This window comes from Phycodurus eques, chromosome 7, assembly GCF_024500275.1.
Source record: "Phycodurus eques isolate BA_2022a chromosome 7, UOR_Pequ_1.1, whole genome shotgun sequence".
Lineage (NCBI taxonomy): Eukaryota > Metazoa > Chordata > Actinopteri > Syngnathiformes > Syngnathidae > Phycodurus > Phycodurus eques.
In genome coordinates, this window is record NC_084531.1 from 12,308,438 (window position 1) to 12,329,014 (window position 20,577).

Consider the following 20,577-nt stretch of genomic DNA (forward strand, 5'->3'; position numbering starts at 1 on the left):
CAAAGCTGCTGGAATGCAGTGCATAACTTAACCTAGCTGTAGCTCAGCAAAAGACAATTCCCCCCTTCAATAGATATAACGCTGCTAGGATAACTCTCGGAACCGTGGTTGCAGCCTCAATGTTAATCATTATTTTGGTGCAATTAACTCACATATTACAACAATCTTGGTCTTGTGCAAAAAAAGTTGTGCAGTTTCATCACTTTCAGAAGAAACATTATTAGCATAATGACACACATACAGTAGATACCAGTGTAGACTAGCACTTCAAGCTCCCATCACCCCAAATGAAAGACACACACGACAAATAGATGAAAACATAGTGTTCCAATTTACTAATTGCCCAACTCGGGAAAGCCATTTATTATTTGGTAGCCCAAACGGCATAAAATGCATTCTGTCATGAGACACAATCTAAAAATAAATCAACAAGAGACAAGAATCCTCTTCATGAAACGACCCTGTCTGACAGTACAATTTGTAATGAACAAAATTCTTCCAAAGCTACAAGACAGCCAAAACACAGATGTGACAATTATTATCCATGTCATAACTTAAGCATTTAATATACAAAAACAAACTGCTTTTTTCAAAGACTAAAACCAAACCAAACTTGCACGCTGCTGTAGTGAGTCTGTGGATGCGCATTCATCTTTCAACATTGTACTTTAAAGTACAATGAGGAGCAGGCAGTGAAACAAAACCGGCAGGGGGAGTTGAAAAAATAAAAACTGTATCATAATAAAAATCAATAAAGCGGTACAGACAATGGATGGATGGAGACAGCGGAACCCACTGCATAATGCAACCACACAACTGCCATGTGTCAACTACGGCATATAAAGTGGATTCACCAGTTTCATATAAGCTGAGAGGCATTTTCTTAATCAAAGTTCAAAGCTGACAGTTACAGCAAGGCCTTTAGAACCTGGATTTCTGTAATTCCTTTAAGACTGTGAATCTAAATTACAAAGGCAATATCCCCTGCTGTCCTTTGCCAGGTAGGAGACAAAGGGGGAATCATTATCAACAAGAATGTCTTGTTTATTTATGTTAATCAAGGAAATATGCATAAAATATTAAGACATTACAGCAAAAACCTCCCTTAAAATGATAACAATAACATTATAGCTAGACTAGAGGTGTCATAATCAATTAATGGACAATTAATTGCTCATCAAATGAATTGACAACTATTTTGATAATCGATTAATCACTTAGCGACATTGTTTAACTTAAAATTGTCCAAATCCTCTGATTTCAGCCTCTCAAGAGTAAATCTCAAGTTTCTGTAGTCCTTCATGAAAGCAGACTGATTATCTTTGTGTTCAATCAAAATAAGACATTTGCAAACATCTGCTTTTACTTTGGAAAACAATGATCAACATTTTTCGCTATTTCCTTGACATGTTATGGACAAAACTGAATTATGATCAATTTAGATAAATAATGCAAAAGTTAATGGTTTAATCTATTATGAAAATAATCGTTACTTCCAGCCATAGTATAACCTGTAATCGACACGTTGCATCTGAGGTCGCCACAGAAGTATATATCAAACTAGTAGCCAGTCGCCTTAATCAGTAACAAAGAAGTAGCTCTCAGTTTCAAAAGGGTTGGTGAGTACAGTATCACTCCCTATATAGTACCATATTTTGATTGATTTAATGTGACCCTCATTTCTTTCTTTTTTTCTACAAAAACTGAGAAGTAAATGGTGATTTCTTCACAGTATTCAAATTTTTTGAAATCCTGATTTCGTGGGTTTTATGAACAGGAAGCCCAAATTATGTAAAAATAAACAAATACTTTAAATTGTTTAAATTGTGGACCCTGAATCTATAATCTATGAAAGTTTAACTTTTGAATGGAATTATGGAAATAAATGAACTTTTCCATTCTATTAAAATTTTTTGGAAAGGGTCTGTACGTTTCACAGCCTCAAGTCTAGTGGTGGGAATCAAAAACCGGTTCCAACTTAGAACTGGGTCCGGGACCAAAAATGCTGGTTCAACATATCTATTGAGACGTTCGTGCCAGCATTACAAATTTTGAAGTCACCGAAAAATTTCGCCCGCTTAGAAAGTCGCATTTTCGGACCGAAATATTTTTATCACTGAAATATCCCAGCTCACACGGAGTGTTATGACGAAAGTAAAAAACGCGACACGCACTTGACAGGAAACGGGTAGGCTTTACACGATCAGGATTTTTGGGGCCAATACTAATACGAACATTTTCATCCAACTGCATACTAATATCCATCCATCCATCCATTTTCTGAGCCGCTTCTCCTCACTAAGGTCGCGGGCATGCTGGAGCCTATCCCAGCTATCATCGGGCAGGAGGCGGGGTGCACCCTGAACTGGTTGCCAGCCAATCGCAGGGCACATACAAACAAGTAACCATTCGCACTCACATTCACACCTACGGGCAATTTAGAGTTTTCAATTAACCTACCATGCATGTTTTGGGATGTGGGAGGAAACCGGCGTGCCCGGAGAAAACCCACGCAGGCACGGGGAGAACATGCAAACTCCACACAGGCTGGGCCGGGGATTGAACCCCGGTCCTCAGAACTGTGAGGCTGACGCTCTAACCAGTCGGCCACCGTGCTGCCCGTGTGACAGAGTGCGAATAGTACTTTACCCTTGGCTGTTTTACGAGGAAGCACCGGAAAAAAGAGGCCACGAGGTGGGTAAACTTTGGCTCGGATGAAACCAAAGTACTTTTGAGGTTCATCAAAATTGGCATGTATGAGGGTGGGATGTCCGATCGAGATATGGACGTGACTATTGACAAAAGGGTACAATAAAGTGACATCTACATACCAGTGACGTGCAGTGAGGTTCATGATTGGTGAGGCACTGACTACGTCACGTAACTGACAGTCACGTGACGTCTGGAGCTTGATGAAGCTCAACTAAGCACTGCCACATGCTGGTTGCGGCACCATACATACCAGACTCCACTGTGCACTTTTAGTGGCTTTTCTGGTCGATCAGAAAGACTGAATGGATGTGTGCGTGGTCTCTTGAAGCATTTTAATATTTTGCATTATTTGTTTATGTATTTATTTATTTATTTCAAGGCTAGCCTCTTGAGATACATCATCTCCTTTTCAAGGGGGTCCTTTCAACGCATACGTACAGTACAACCTCCAATAAACAAACAATAATTAAAGGTACATCAAAATCATAATATACAAGCAACAGACACACACCCCACACTCATGGTGGCCCAATCAAAAAAGGTTTAACGTCGGACCCTGCTTCGTTATTTACTAGAAATGAAGAGACTTAAGGTTAGTGAACCTCGACGTTAATGCAGATGATTTGCTGGCATCTGCACCAACGCCACCTTTGTTCAAAGTTGTTGTGTGAGTGTCAACATGGTTAACTATGTATGTCTCAGGTGAAGTTTACATAGTACCGTCTTTCAAATGACAACTGGAAAAAAAGACATTGGACCACTCAATGGAAAACACAAATTTAAAAAAAAACTGTCATTGCTCACGATAATGAGCTTGTCAATGCTTCTCCAGCAAAGTGTACATTTGTCAAGCAGCGACACATGACTTCCATAACTCTGAAATTGTCACCCCAATTTTATAGTAGTATAGTAGTAGTAGTAGTAGTAGTTTTTTCAGTTCCTCATGATCATCAGGATCATCATCATCAACATCTTGTTGCCTGTATGCGAAACTAAAGTGAGAGAAAACACATTTCTACTCCCATTTCGAGTAAGGTACTCTATGTGCACATGGAAAAAATACTAAAAGTAAAGTCAAACCCAACTGCATTTTTTTTGCTTTATGACATCTGAATGACACTGGGAGAAACATACAGCAGAACTCCGTCTTGCCAAATGTGGGGATGTAAAAGTTTAACGGCAGATGGATGAGAAACAAATGCCTCAAGCGACTGACTGCCATGCCTAAGACAAACTGACAGAACAATAGAACATAAATGGCAGTAAACTGCACAAATCTGCTTGTATTAACGACATGCTTACAGGCAGACTAAAAGCGACATTTTAAAAAAAATAGATGTATTAATTTAGAGAGCACTTTCCCCTGTTTGGGTAGAACTTTAAGACACTGCAGCCTGAACTGAACTAGCTTGAGAGAGGCATAGAACCTTTTTGCTGCTTCACCCCAAAGCCTGGTGTCCGGTGGGCATGTCCTTTTTGCCTATTATCTTAAAAACTGGAGGGTAAGCAGAAACAAAAGATAGAGAGGGAGTAGGAGGCCGTGGAAAAGAAGTGTAGGAAGGAATGGAAGGCACTGTTCTGGGGAGGAGGCCAGGGGTGGTAAGTTAGCACACTGGGAGAGGATGGGGTATGGGGAAGAATGGTTTAGAGGGGAAGGGGGTAGGTCAGTGGCCTGGGTCATCTGAGCTGCAATCCCTTCAGGAAAGAAGGGGCAGGGCGTGGTAAAGCATGGCTAACTTAAGGTTCAGGGTCTAACACTAAGCGGCCGTTTACACAAGACCGGTTTTAACGTAAGACTGATTAATAATAATAACAGTTGATTTTGAATTTGTTGAAGCTGACAACAGTGTTTGAGGGCCTGAAATTATAATACAATATTTCAAAAGTCTCTTCATTCACCTGAAGTGTCATGAATTACTGGCCTGCCTGGTGTGCATACTACTTAGTAGATTAGATGGAAATTGGTTTGAAAATGCTGTCATCATAAACTAACACTTTTCTTGAGAACAAGTACGAGTACCAGTACTTACATTTGAGTACGAGGCAATACAGAGTATATATATTTGATAATGCCATACCTCTTGCAATTGGTTCATTTGAACCAAATATTGTTCAAAAACACAAACCTTTCTTGTACATGGCATTAGATTCACTAAAATATAACACTTTTCAGAGTAACACCTTGTCATTACTAACATTTTCATCCAACTGCATGTTTATCTAAGTCTTGCCACACATTTCCCATAAATGAAGCCTGTAACACAAGGCTTTTTAGTCATGTAAGTTATGTCTCAGTCTGAACTCTGTGTAAAAACAGTACATACAGTACATACAAGACGAAGAATAAGAGACGAAGAAGTACGTAGATTCTGGTGAATATACAGTAAACAAGTAGCAATATGGATGCCATGTATGTATGTAAACTACATGTAAATGTATGTAAACTACATGTAAACTACAAAATAAAGTAAGTACTACACTGCTTCTTGAGAATATCCTGTTATAAAAAGTAACGGACAGCACAACATAAGTGATAGTTCATTAAACCGTCGCATAGTGCAAATTCATGACTGGCTCGGCCGGAGGTAAGCAGCGCAGCCCGCGCAACAGGGTTCGAAACTCACTGCTTGCCAGACGGCTTGCGGTGCTGCCCCCCAACCCGTCGCTGCCCCAGCAGAGCATAATTTTCAGTCGGCTAAAAGTGTCACTCGTGTTTACCTTTAAATACACTATATTGCCAAAAGTATTCGCTCACCTGCCTTGACTCACATATGATTTTAAGTGATATCCCATTCTAAATCCATATGGTTTAATATGATGTTGGTCTACCCTTTGCAGCTGTAACAGCTTCGACTCTTGTGGGAAGGCTTTCAACAAGGTATAGGAGTGAGTTTATGGGAATTTTTACCCATTCATCTCCAAACTATTCCCACAAAGTTGGAAATGTCCAAAATAGTAGCCCCTGACCTCCAGTGAAAGGATTTTTCAATGCTTCAGCATACCAAGAGATTTTTGACAGTCAAACAGTTTGGGGATTACCCCTTCCTGTTCCAACATGTCTGTGCACCAGTGGACAATGCAAGGTCCAAAAAGACATGGATGAGAGAATGCGGTATTGATGAACTTGACTGGCCTGCACAGAGTCCCTCAACCAGATAGAACACCTTTGGATTTCAAGTGGACAGTGAGCAAGGCCATTTCGTTCAACATCAGTATGTGACCTCAGAAATGCGCTTCTGGAAAAATGGTCCTTGTGGAAAACCTTCCTAGAAGAGTTCAAGCTGTTATAACTGCAGAGCGTACACCCATGTCATATTAAATTCTATGGATTAAGAATGGAATGTCACTTAAATTCATATTTGAGTCAAGGCAGGTGAGCGAATACTTTTGGCAATATAGTGTATCTCCACACGGCTGACTTCGCTCCTACCCGGAAGGTATATGTAAGGCCAGTGAAGTGAGATCGGTAACGTATTATCCGTGCATTCTTATGAGTATTTTACACGTGCATAATGTAGTAATGCCACCGATACCGATATCAGTGAATCCCTACTCTCAAAAGACAACCCACCAGTGTTAAAAATCAGGTCCTTTCAAAACATCACTTTCTTTTTCCACAGCCCTTTCTTGCTCCTTTCTCTTCCCAATTAATTACAATGGTCAAAACAGACATGTAACGAGAAGAGCCCATTCTCGGTCACTACTCATCGAGAGGACAAGAGAAGGCGAGAGCGATAGGCAGGAGGGTAGTGGAAGCTAGGGCTCGTGCAGCAGGGCGTAAGGTTCACAAAAACGTGCGACAAAGGCCAGTGAGGGACGAACAGGCTGTGTTCACTGCTCGCAAGCAGGAATGTTCATATACAAGCCATCATGGGGTAGCTGCGTTCCTCTCATTACAGAGTTAACAAGAGTTAGGAAGGACAGAGAACCAGTCAAGGTTCACTCATGCCGACTATGAGGAGAAACTAATTTGAGACAGCTATTCCAGGAAACTAATGCATGTTAGCTGCTGAGGCAGAACATTGCGCGCCTCGGGCGCTGACAATATCAATGATTAATCTCCCACATATCCCTAGGTTATTCCTTGAGGTAAATCATTTCCATAATAACAAAAGGATTTGATTTTTTTAATGCTGATTTTCCAATGAAAAGTGCTCAATGAAGAATCACACTTGAGAGATTGCCACACCAGCCTTCTGCTTGTACACTGTTATCCACTCAGAAGGCCTGGTTATTGACAAGGTCATGAAGCAGTGTGACAGTGATGACGATGACAGTAGTAGAATGGGAAAAGTGGAAAAGTCTTCTCACTTATTTTTCCATTTAGTGCAAAAATGTTTTCCCTCTTTTTCACTTCTGCATGATGCAAGTGTGCAAGCGCTTCCTCGCCCTTATTGGTGCTCTGCTCATGTGCTGTCACCCCGACTAATATTATCTTCATGTTATAGATTTCCAACCTCCATCTGTGGGGATCGGCTCTCTTTCCATCACCATCTCACACACACTTCCTACCTACTCATTCCACTGTATCAGTGGACATGATGTCCATTAGTAAGAAACTGAAGGTTGAGGATAAGAGATAGAAGCTGTGGGTAGGGACAATCCTTGCACTGTTACCACTTCCTGGTCTTCATGTGCTAACACTTTGAAACGGTAAAGAAGGACTAATCTACAAAATGTGAACAGGTCTGACATGTATTACCACTGCTGCACCCATGTATATACCTATTAAACAACAACAAAATAGCAACTCATTTAAATTATTATTAATGGTGTATTTCCTCATACAGCAAACCAGGATATTTATTTACTGAATTACAGAAAGCATTGTATGTCTGTTTGGTGTAACATTAACTAATTGAACAGAAATTTAAATGAATATACAGTCTATTACAATTTACCAAAAGGAGTGAATCCCCATTTATCATGGGGGTTTTATGTTGCAGACCTATCCGCAATAGGTGAAAATCTGTTATACAGTGAGAGCACTTTTTTTTCTTCTTCAAATAGTTTTACTCCTCACAGACCCACACACTTTAAACTTATTAAAACACTTAAATATTTAGTGTCTCTTTTCACTGTCGCTCGCACAGCTCTCCAAATGAGAGGAAAAGCGTGCTTGCTTCGGGTTTAAACTTTATTACTCCCAGTTAACGTTTATTGAAAAAATGACACTTGAAACATGAGACTTAAATATTGTAAATTCAAACACAAACATTCAACCAAACCATATAAGCTCATTAAACATATGTCTGCTCGCTTAATGCTAACATATAATGCTAAATCCCATAGGAGGGCTGACAGAAATTAGCATTGATGTCAAGGTCATTGTAAACCCTCAAACTGCTACTTTAACACACACGGACCAGCAACGCAGACAAACAGTAACAATATTCACAGGCATATGCTCGTTGAGAACAATGACTATTACGAGAGCTCAGTGGGAACCTTCTCTGCCTCTTCTTGCTGTTAATTAGGCTGCATCTCTTTAGGTAGACCTTAGTGCTGCACAGCATGTTTTGGCACAAAATGGTACTACACTAAAGGCACGCAACTCTAAATTTAGACTTGTCAGCTGTATACGGTAAAAAAAACTATAGCTTAAAAATATTCGAATACAGTGGGGCGCAAACAATGATGAGTGGTACAGTGGGAGTCCACTGTACACGTATTTTAACACCTCCCTCTATTTTGCCGATTTCCACAAGTTGCACTCTCTTCTTGTATCTTTTGTGTTTTTCAGCTCAATGCTGAAATGATTTTAATTCCACAATGCTCCACACTACACATTCTCTTTAAAATATACCACTAACCTTACCTGTACAGATGTCTGTTGTGTGTGTCTTTGGTACCATCTGATTTTTTTGTTCTTGAAGGGAAAAAAGGAAGTCTCTCTTTAGGTGTGGAGCTTATTTGTTGATGTTAAAATGCACCAAGCGATTAATTGTGTCACGTCTATTAGAGTCAAGCTTACTATTTGAGGAAATATACCATATCTGACAGTATCGTGTAATGTATTAAAGCAGAATTGGGGGCAGGGTTTTCACCAACATTGTAATCACTCCTTGAGAGACTTGAACTGCGAGTCCCTCAAATGTAATTTCCTGACATATACGAGGTGTGTCAGAAAAGTTCCATGACTGGTGTCAAAAAATATGTATTTCAAAGCTACAAAGTAATGATTTTCCCCTTCGGTTTGGGCCAGACGATCAATCAACATGTCTACAGAGAGATTCTGATGCACTTAAATGGGAACAGGCAAACAAGCAAGAGTTGTGGCAGGACAACTCGTGGCTGCTTCACCATGACAACACGTCTGTTTACAATGCCCTGAGCATCCGATGGCTCCTGGTGGACCAGAACATCTACGCGCTGGAGCAACCTCCCCACTTTCCCAGCCTGGCTCCATGTAATTTTTTTCTCTTTCCCAAGCTCAGGGGGAAGATCAATGGGACCCATTTTGAAGACATAGACGACATCAACATGGCAGTGATGATGACACTGTGAAGGATCCAGGAAGAATCCAAGAAGAATGCTGCGAAAGTGCCTTAGTGCCTTAGGTGTAGTCTACAATTTAATTCCAATATGACAGGGGTACTTCAGAATCAGAATCAGAATCATCTTTATTTGCCAAGTATGTCCAAAACACACAAGGAATTTGTCTCCGGTAGTTGGAGCCGAACAGACAGTCAATTTACAGAACACTTTGGGGACATCAAGACATTGACAAAAAACAATTGTGCAAAAAGATGCAGAGTCCTCTAGCACTTAGAGCAGTTCGAACGACTAATATTGCAATAGTCCGGTGCAATGACCATTGTGCAAAGAGCGGTGAGACTTCAAGGAGTGTATGCGGTTTAAAGTGGCGAGTAGTGCGATCATCTGGGACAATGTTGGTTGTGCAAATGTTACAGATACTCCTCAATCAGTGTGCAAATGGAGCAGATGCTACTCTGGCATGAGTGGCCAGTATATGCAAATAGTGCAGCATGGCGAGACAACTACAGTGAGTGCACGAGTAATACATAATTGGCCCCACAGAAATGTGACAACGAACTCAAGTCAAAAAATTGCCAGCTTGTTGTAATGGAATTATAGGTTAGGTGTTATGGTGTTATATATGCAGTTATGACTGCATATTTGTACAGTTGTGCTCATAAGTTTACATACCCTGGCAGAATTTGTGAAATATATATATATATATATATATATATATATATATATATATATTTTTAATACGACTGAACAACAACCATCATTAATTTCTTGATCGTTATGTTTTGTTTAATGACAATGCTTTTCTGAAATGCTTGACAGTTTAATTTGAATCCCATTAAAATAAAATTAAATGTGTTTCGCCTGGCCCTTCATGTTTTCTTTAAAGAACTGCACCCATCTTACAAATTCTGCCTCGGTAATACAATTTTCTCATTTACTAAAGAATAGACTTTACACGATCAGGATTTTTGGGGCCAATCACCGATCATTGAGTTTTAAAAAAACGATAACCGATCTGATCACAAGATGGAGCTATTTAAATAACGTGTTCATTTACTGTATATAGTTGTCTATGTAATTGCTCAAAAAAATATATTTACAATAAATAATGTATCTTTGTTCCTTTATTTATGCCAGTGAGGCATAGTGACAGACAGAACCAATGAATGGTCTTCTATTAGATGGCAGGAAGTACATACAGTAATTAACGTATCCACGTTTTTGTGACATTTTTGTTTGTTGGTGTGCCGTGAGATTATACACGAGAAATTACGGTATATCTTTTGTGACGACAGGCATGAAACTTTTCTGACACACCTCATAAGGCACACCTTGACACAGTGGTATAATTTATATGTTTGAGGCATCAAGGCATGCAAAAAGAGGAAGGTAAAGATTTTCCCTCTCCTGGTCTGAGACTAAGGTTTATTTGTAGCAAAGAATTTCATTTATGTCAATAGAGCAGGTGTAGCTGTTGCAGCCGGTGCACTTCTTCCTGAGATCTAACAACCAAGAAAATGCACGTCTGCACACACACACACGTGAAAATAGAGATACAGCATCAGTCACACATCCATGGTCTGATTCAGAAGATTTACGAGTGGGATTATAGACACTCTGTGGATTAGGTACAGTTATTTGCATCTTCGCAAATGGAGCTGTAACAGACAGCGCCACTTGTATGATCCGATTGCACGGCGATAACTACGGTGAAGCAGTAACAAATCCCTTCATGCCTGTCATACAGCACTGCACATAGGGACATAAAGCACATAACCCTACATTTACTGGATTACTGTACCACTTTAGAGAACATGCAGTGTATATTGGTTATTTCCATTTCATACATACTGTATAGTCTGCTATAGTTTACTTCCACCTCTTTCCTCCGCCTGCCCGGCACGGGAGCAATAGCACGTCGGACGCCAAGAGACCTCCCGGGGAGAGCGGCAGACAGACGGACAGAGGGCGGAAGGATGCAGGATGAAGGTACAAAAAAGGATAAGTGGGACAAAGACTGTAAACCAACACACACTCAGCAAGTAAGAATGCAGGATACAAGGCAAGAGGGGAGAGGTGACCACATGCACAGTTTAGGAGGGAGCAAGGTTCTAAGTTAGATAAAGAGGGGTTCTTGAAATAATGAAGAGTCTATTTGGAGACGGGTAATGATAAAGGGGCAGAGAAAGTGTGTGTAACAGCGGTTTCACCTCTTCCACTGCAGCAGAAGGTCTTGCTGATAGCACAGCTAAACATAACGTGCCGGTGGACTATGACAGCTGGAAGTTTAAACTACTTCCTTATATATCCTCTCAGTGTCTTGCATTCATCCAAAAGTAATGACAGCGCACTGTCTACTTCAATCTGGGGGCCATTTCTCTCCGAATGGACAACAAGAGAGCGGAAATTCAAATCATGGGACAAAAGTGCTTCCAAGACAACGAACAACCTTTAAAAGTTTGGAGACAACTTGTTAGCTGTCATTCACCAGAACTCACATTTCATCAGAGAGTTTACAAGCGCAAGCTTCATTAACTCTCTAAACAAGGTATTCATTTAACAATGTTATATGGGAATGAATTTGCAGACTTTTAAAGGCCAGTGCTTATAAACAAAGTTTTTGTCCAAAGCCGACATAAAGCCGACATAAACAAGCTATACATCCAAGATGAGATATACTGGTGTTTTTCTCAAGCACAAACTCGTGACCCTCAACGTTTATCTTACTCTCTCTTGCAAAAGCGAGATGAGCATGCAGTGGATCAAAGTATTTCACTATAATAACAATTGGATATGCTCATAGGCACATTCAGTAGCTACTGTAGGTTGTGGTCTCCCAGTCTCACCTGAGGCTAGTGCACTTAAACAGCCCCAATGGCAACAAACACGTGTATGCAAATATGTACATTAAACCCGGCAGATAGTATTACCTGCAGGAGACACTGAGCACATACACACTCCTTGTGGCTTTCATATGACTTCTTTTTAGTTGAAAGATATTGAGAGGCTCCGCCTGAATGAGCCGCCAAATACGAGAGTAATTGGGCTAACGGTTAGTCTCACAGAAGCAGGGGAAGCCCCTTTCTATACTTCAATACATGCATCTGGCTGCCATTTGGGGAAGTTTTTACACTTAGTTATGAGCAATTTTTTTTATCAGTTAGGTGCACTACCTAATGAGTTATGACAAGTGCAGTGGAACTTCTGAAATTGAATACCCCTACTGTCTTACGATTCTGAATTTGACAAAAATTGACGGGAAAAATTTGCCTCTAAAGAGAGAGTTTGAACCCCATATTATGAGACCTCAGCGTACCATATAAGAGCTCAGTTCAGAAAAAGCATCAAAAAGTTAACGTGTAAACTGTTGTAATATTTCCTCTCTAGACACTTGATAATTTACTTGCTAATTTACTGTTCATAGATGATTATGCTCTGCTCTCCAGCCAGACCTCTGTTAAAAATGTACTGTCCCACCTAAGCACCAATTCAGATGTTTCACTACTCAACTTAGACGTTAGCTTAGCGGTTAGCCTTGCTTCTAAGTCTTCTCCTGTTCTCTCTTCTTGCCAATTAGCTACTCCTCATACTCTTTTAGTGAATACTTGTCAGAAGTGCAGCTTATTCGTCATCATGGAGTCATCATAGTGACTTACAGGAGCGGCTCCACACCCTCTGCAGCCACGCTAGCTAGCCAGCCGCAGCTCGTACCTGAAGGAAGTTAGCTTAGCACCTAGCAGTCATACTGTATTTCCCGAGAAGCCGGGAAAGCAGGGAGGATAGGAGACTGTTCGATGTAGATGCACGTATAGCTAGGATCTCTTCCAGCTCCGTGGTCAGATGTGCTTGAAGCCATTTTCACACTGAGGCAGATACAATGACGCTATCAACAAGCGGTATCGCAATCATTTGATAGAGTCCAAATCTACCGCATATACCACGCATCCCTAGCTTACGTTCCACAAAAGTTGGCTTCTTCTTACACTATTAGACGTGACAGGAATCACTTTTGCATGATGTCTTTGTCATCGGTCATGAAAGAGCCTTTTGTTGTTTGAACAAATTTAAATAGTGACAGTTTGACTCTAGAAGTAATTATGTCTATTTACATCATCTCCTAAGGTATACTTTTTTCTAAATCTGCTCAAATGCAGGTCACCAAAATGGATTTTAGAGGTTCCACTGTGCCTGTTTAATACAAATATGTATTCTGAACTTAAGAAACAGAGCAATTCTAAATGATGCTCCAGCCAGTGAAAAAATCTCGAGATAGTGTATTGTATTTCGAGAATTTGGCTTACATATCCATCAAAGCCATAAACCACCTAACCAGTGTGTCTATAACACTGTAAACCCAAATGAGGTAACCAAAACAAATTTTAACTGATTTTTTTCTTATCCAGCTCATTAGAAACTAGACTACTACAAGATTGTATAAAAGCACAATATCCAAGTATTCCACTGTTTTATTGATTTTATTCCCAGTTTTAAAAAATGCATAGTTTGACCTCTAATAAGCAGTCACCAAACTAAACGTAATGATGCTAAATCAGTTTCTTAGTGGATTTCAAAGCAGCATATTCACACACAATCAAGTTCTATACTGCTTACAAGAGGATGTTGCATTGAGATGAACCCACCTACACTCTTAGGTGACAGCTGGTCCTCACACAAACACACACACAAAACACCCTACAATTGCACCATATGCTCAAATGTAGATGCAGTGCCTTCAAAATCTCACACACATGCCCGTTCTGCACTCTGCTTAAACAGGCAAAGTTTAAATAAAAGTCTGCTTTTTAAGACACCCCCCTTCTCCTCCATGAGTAATTATCATGCACTGCTGAGTCTTGAGTCCAATTACATGGGAAAAGAGAAATGGAGAACAAGGGTAGGTCTTGAGGGGACTGAAAGATAGTGTAAACCTATTTCTAAGAATGTCTATTCTGAAAAGTGTTTCCAGACTGCAAGTGAATGCCAAATTTGCATAGGGCCTCTTCTTGTCATGTTCTCCTGTGTGAGGAGGCCAGGCGGCACTGGGGGAGGCTCGAGAGGCAGTATTCCAGCAGCATCATCTAATTCTGGCAGGAGTACAAGACGACACACACCCCAATAGCCGCTACCACTCATGTGCTCTGATGAAGGCTAATAAAGTAGTAAGCAGCTTCTAGACAATCCAATGTAGAGTGCTAAAGACACACAAACAACAACAAAATTCAGGAGAGCGCAGTCCCCAGTCAAAGCAAAATGGGGAAATTGTACAACGTGATAGGCTACATTTTATAATTTCGTGGAACTTACAGTTGATAAATCGCATCATGATTTAATGGAGAAAAATTAGGGCAAACTACTTGGATGCAACCAGCAAAGGTGCTGTCGATTTAGTCTCAACTAGTTTGCAGTCAAAAGAAGACCAACATGACATCAGTCAAAACAGTCATCACAAACAGTCATCACAAAATTTAGAAAGAGAGAATCTGCCATGTTTAAAATACACAAAAAAAGATGTGAAATTCAGTTAAGGAGAAGTAATCAAACTTTTATCAATACTACGAATGTGACTGCTGTGTAAGTGGACAGATTGTCGTCACTGCAAAACAAATCAACAAATACACCGATCAATGACGTACGCCTCTCTCAAAACAACACACCCACTGTAAATCAAAATGACAGCCAAAAAAAACCACACAGTTAGCCATTAAGTCTCTAAATGTAGTGACATTAGAGGCACATAGAAAAGTAAATGAGGAAAACGATGGCTAACGGCCATGTAACATCAAGCACAGTTTCAACATTAATACTGCGCTTAAGTATAGGGGAAAGAAATGTGCTTAAATAATGATTCCATTCAAATGTATTGCATGTAAAAGTTAAACAAAAATGTACCGGAACAGATGTTTAAAAAAAACTTAAGATTAAATGTATGAACTTAAAAGTTAAATACAACTGAACTGTACTGCTATAGAGTCTATAGGATTAAATTCTGGAGACTATAGTATAGCGCAAGGGTCAGCAAAATGTTGAAAGAGCCATATTCGACCAAAAAAACAAATCTGTCCGCAAAAAATTAAAAGCCTTATAATGAAGGCAGCACATGGTGTGAGTGTCTATATTAGCCTACTATCCAAATGACATAATGAGCACTCATGATTAAATGCAGTTTCAGACAGTTTCTCAACATCGGGCATGTAAGATGTAACTTTAATCTTGACAAATGACTGCAAGCTCTCATCTGTGAGGCGGTTGCGGTATTTGGATTTAATGTAGTTCATGTTTGAGAATATCTGCCCATAAATCTTTGTCAGCAATATCGGCCATTTCCATTTCGAGGTCAGCTTGATTTACTCCTGGGAATGTGTTCAATAAGGACAGCTAGCATGCCTTCCCTGGAAATGTCTTTCCACATGACTCTTTTTGTTATTTGACAACTTCTCATTACAAAGCAGACATGTAGACAATCCTTCCGCGTTGGCAATGAAAGCAAATGATTCGGTCCAAAAACTCTTAAATCCTCAGCTATCTTTCTCTTTTTCCCTTTGCGATTCATGGCCCATCATACACCCGCCGGTTTGTTTGCGACAGCCACCTGACACGCCGAGCTCAAAGAAGCGCGCGTCGCAGGCTATGACGTAAATCGCCGTTGACAGAAATGTTGAAATTTAATATTTATTCCACACATTATTACAGCATTGGAAAATGTTAATAATGTTTGTCATGTTTGTCCTGCTACAAAAAACACATTAAAAAAAAAAAAAAAAGTCTCCCCCATCTTTTTTCCATTTTCATACATTTTTGAAAAAGCTCCAGCGAGCCTGCGCTAAAGAGCCGTATGCGGCTCGAGAGCCGCGGGTTGCTGACCCCCGGGATAGAGGGAAGAGTAGGTGCTGCCAAAACTGTTTGCTCACTTCTGTGTTACAACACAACACTGCCTCCTGTTGTTGCGTATATTTCTGTATCGTGTGTGTAGTTGTTCACTGTTGTTTTGGACAAGCAGGTTGCTTCTGCTGTTCAGTAAATGCTAATGCAGTGATATTAGAAGTGGAACACTTGAAGGGAGATGCAAAAAAACTTGGATACAGGCACTGTCACTGTAAATGCAGCCATAGACACGTCTGCCTGATTGTTTTTCATTAAGATTTTAACATTACTAAACAATTAAGGAAAACGTTGAAAAACGCAATGACAAAACTGAAGATTAAATCCTGGATCGGAACCTTTAAATGGATTTATAGGATATGGCATTTAATAGTTTCTTCCGTGGCCATGGCACTCCCAAGTGTTTTTGAACATCGATGAAAACAAAACCTGCGTGGCAGGTGAATCAACAGCTGTCAGCTGAACTAGTTGTCTACAGTCAGGCCCCACTGTAACGAAGTTCATCTTCATTCGTGCCCCTGCTACGTTACAGATTTTTAGCCAATCTTTTTTTTTTCTTCCTTTTTACTGTATGAGGCGGCACGGGGAATGACTGGTTAGCACATATAGGCATATGTGCTAACCACACACATGGTGGTTAGCACATATGCTAACCACGCAATTCTGAGGTCCGGATTCAAATCCAGCCTTCCTGTGTGGAGTTTGTATGTTCTCCCCTTGCCTGTGTGGACTTTCTCCGGGTACTCTGGTTTCCTCCCACGTTCCAAAAAACATGTATGGTAGGTTTATTGAAGACTCGAAATTGTCCGTAGGCATGAATGTGAGTGCGAATGGTTGTTTGTTTGTATGTGCCCTGCGATTTGCTGTCAACCACTTTAGAGTGCACCTCGCCTCTTGCCTAAAGTTACCCTAGTGAGGATAAGCAGTTCAGAGAATGGATGTATGCATTCAGTGTCGTAGAAAGTCTCTTTTGTTGTATGTGATGCTCCTCTTTTTGTGTTAAATTATCCGTTGTTTGAAGTTTTATAATTACCATAACAGCTATGCTAATTTCCATTAGTTTGTCTATGCCATTTTGTATTGTACAGCATTAAGCTAGTTTGGTTGATCATTTTGCTCTTTAAACAGACAATATGTAATTCTCATTTTCAGTCAGTTTTACAGTGAAATTCAAACTCAAATACAAATTCAAACCGCTTAAATCAAGCACAATTTCACACACAAACGTAACTCAAATATTTACTGCAACTCAATGTGACTTTTGCTTTTGCTTTTCTTCGTTTTTATGTCTACCGTCTTCAAAAAGGATTTCTTGCATAAACAGTACGTTGCAACAAACGGTATGCTGCGAATGACAGCCAAACAAAGCGTTATGTCACGAATCATACGAGGGGGAAGAATGGAACGAACACAAACACACCATCTTGACCTCTGCTGAACCAGAGATTGATTCACCGAACAACTGGGGCTTTGATCAAACGCAGGTTGAGAAACACTGGTTTAAAGTGTGTTTAAAACGTTTTTCTTTTTTTTTTAAGTTTTATATGGTTACTCTATATCATGGTTTTTCGCCTATCGAGTGTAGGTCTAGAACAAATGGGTGTTCACTGCACTTGCTTTGTTTGTAAAATTGGACACATTTTGGAACACCAATTAAACTGACAATACTTGCAAGAAGCTGCTAATCAATGGATTTGAACTAGCTTTTGAATTCAGGCTTGTTTGCGAATACCAATGCAAGATTGGATTTTTTGTTCTGCTGGAGTGGCTTCAAATTATGAAAAAAGATTATTTTCTAACAGCAGCTGAAGCCATTTAGCAGCCTGAGTGGGACACACTACTCAAGTGAGACGAGCGAACGAAAATAATGACTTTGCTAGGGAAGAAAGTCTTGTGAGGGGCGGATGCAGGTTCGAAACCAAAACCAACAGAAGAGTGCAAGAGGACTTTTTGGCAAAGTGAGGTGAAAGGGGTGAGGATAAGAGACAAGAGGCAGCAAGGGATGAGCAGGTTAACGCTGGCAGTTTCTGCTGAGTGCTGAGCACTTGTGGTTGGTAATGGTACACTGGCAGAGCTACTTCACTATCACTCATATCCACTTCTTACTGCTGTCTGCCTGACAATCCTCAACAAGTAGGAGGTAAGCCCTTGATTTGAAAACTAAACTGTACTTGAAAGTATTTGGGCTTTGTTACTGTTTTTAAATCAGATGCAATACATTTTAATAATCACTGTTATTTTTTAGTATTTATTTATATTTATTGTATTAATGTTGTTTTATTTACTGTATAATTTCTGCTGTCTCTTGGCTTTTGAAAAGATTTTCTCTCAACAAGCTTTTACCTAGTGAAATAAAGGATGAAATACAAAATAAGGCCTGCTCTCGAGCTGCTGGGCTGTGATGTGAGACCTTAACTTTCCCATGTGTTTGGGTGTGTGTGTTATGTTGGGAACACACACAACTCCGAGCGCTAACGTTTTAACGATGTCGGCGCTGTCAAGTGAGCTTTTTAGGTCGAGCACTTAGCTTGCTAGCTCGTTAGCTCGCAGGCTAGCGAATGTAATAAATAGTTAACGTTCCCTTTGTCCCAGTTGTGTGTATCTATGGAGCAAAAGCCGTTCTGCCAGTGGCTTGCTGCGTCGTGAGCTGCCCGGCGCGCGTTACGACAACAATGAAAATGTATTGAGTCCAGAAAAAACTCCCGTGACTATTGTATGGAACCATAACCTGTCCCACTCTGCCTCTGACTGGCTAGCACCAAGGATTCATACTTGTCATTCAGTGTTCGGAAGCTCTTTACCAACACACACACGCGCGCACAAACACGCACACACAGTCCGTGCACTTTGGTTGTTTGTTTGTATGTGCCCTGCGATTGGCTGGTGACCAGTTCAGGGTGTACCCCGCCTCCTGCCCGATGATAGCTGGGATAGGCTCCAGCACCCCCGCAACCCTAGTGAGGAGAAGCGGCTCAGAAAATGGATGGATGTGTGGATATATATATACATATATATATATATATATATATATATATATATACATACATATATATATATATATATATATATATATATATATATATATATATATATATATATATATATATATATATATATATATATATATATATGTATATATATATATATATATATATATATATATATATATATGTATGTATATATATATATATATATATATATATATATGTATATATATATATATATATATATATATATATATATATATACATATATATATATATATATATATATATATATATATACAGTGTCGTGAAAAAGTATTTGCCGCCTTGTAAAATTATTTTTGTTGCATTGGTTCCTCACTTTGTTTAAGATCATCAAACAAATGTATATAGACAAATATAATGCCTGTAAACATAAAGTGCAGTTTTTAAACAGTGATTTTTATTTATTAGGGGGAAAAAAATCTATTCTACGCTACCTGGCCCTGTGTGAAAAAGTAAATACCCCCCTTTGTTAAATCATGAATTAACTGTGGCTAATCAATTTTTTGGGGAAAGCTGGGTTTATTTTCAATGACCAAATCCAAGCCTGATTACCTCCAGACCTTCTCAATCACGAAATCACTTAAATAGAAACTGTCTGACAAAATGAAGTTGGCCAAAATATCTAAAAAATAAAAAAATGTTTAAAAAAAAGCTACAACAAAATACCACGATCCAAAGAAATTTGAGAACAGATGAGAACTAAAGTAATTGACATCTATCAGTCTGCAAAGGGTTACAAAGCCAATTCTTAAGCTTTAGGATTCCAGCAAACCACAGTGAGAGCCATTACCCTCAAATGGCGAAAAGATGGAACAGTGGTGAACCTTCTCAGGAGTGCGCAGCCTTCAAAAAATAACCCAGGAGCACAGTGATGACTCATCCAGGAGGTCAAGAAGGAACCCAGGTTAATATCTAAAGAACTGCAGGCCTCCCTTGCCTCAGTTAAGGTTCGTGTTCATGACTCAACAATAAGAGACTGGGGAAATGTGTCATCCATGGCAGAGTTCCAATGGTGAAAACCACTGCGGACCAAAAAGAACAAAGGCTCGTCTTACTTTTGCAAAAAAAAAATTAGAATGCCCAACGGTCTAACATGGTGGTAGTGCGATGGTCTTTGGCTGCTTTTCTCCTTCAACACCTGGACCTGGTTGACTGTGATGCATGGAACCATCAATTCTGCTCTTAAACAGAAAGTCCTGAAGGAGAATGTTCGGCCATCAGTTTGTGACCTCAAGCTGAAGCACACTTGGGTTCTGCAGCACGACAGCAATCCAAAAACACCAGCAAGTCAACTTCCGGATGGCTTAAAAAAATTAAAAAAATTTTTTTAAAAAAGGCTTCGGAGAGGCCGAGTCCAAGTGCAGCCTTGAATCCGATTCAAATTCAGTGGTATGACCTTAAAAAGACCGCCCATGCTCGAAAACCCTCCAGTGTTGCAGAATTAAAACAATTCTGCAAG

The 20,577-nt window shown here is 39.8% G+C and overlaps 1 protein-coding gene across 2 annotated transcripts in view; it reads right to left on the bottom strand.

Moving 5' to 3' along the window:
• arhgap35a (Rho GTPase activating protein 35a) overlaps nucleotides 1–20,577 on the bottom strand; it is a 120,688-nt gene that overhangs the window by 43,599 nt on the left and 56,512 nt on the right. The gene's annotated exons all lie outside the window — the stretch shown is intronic.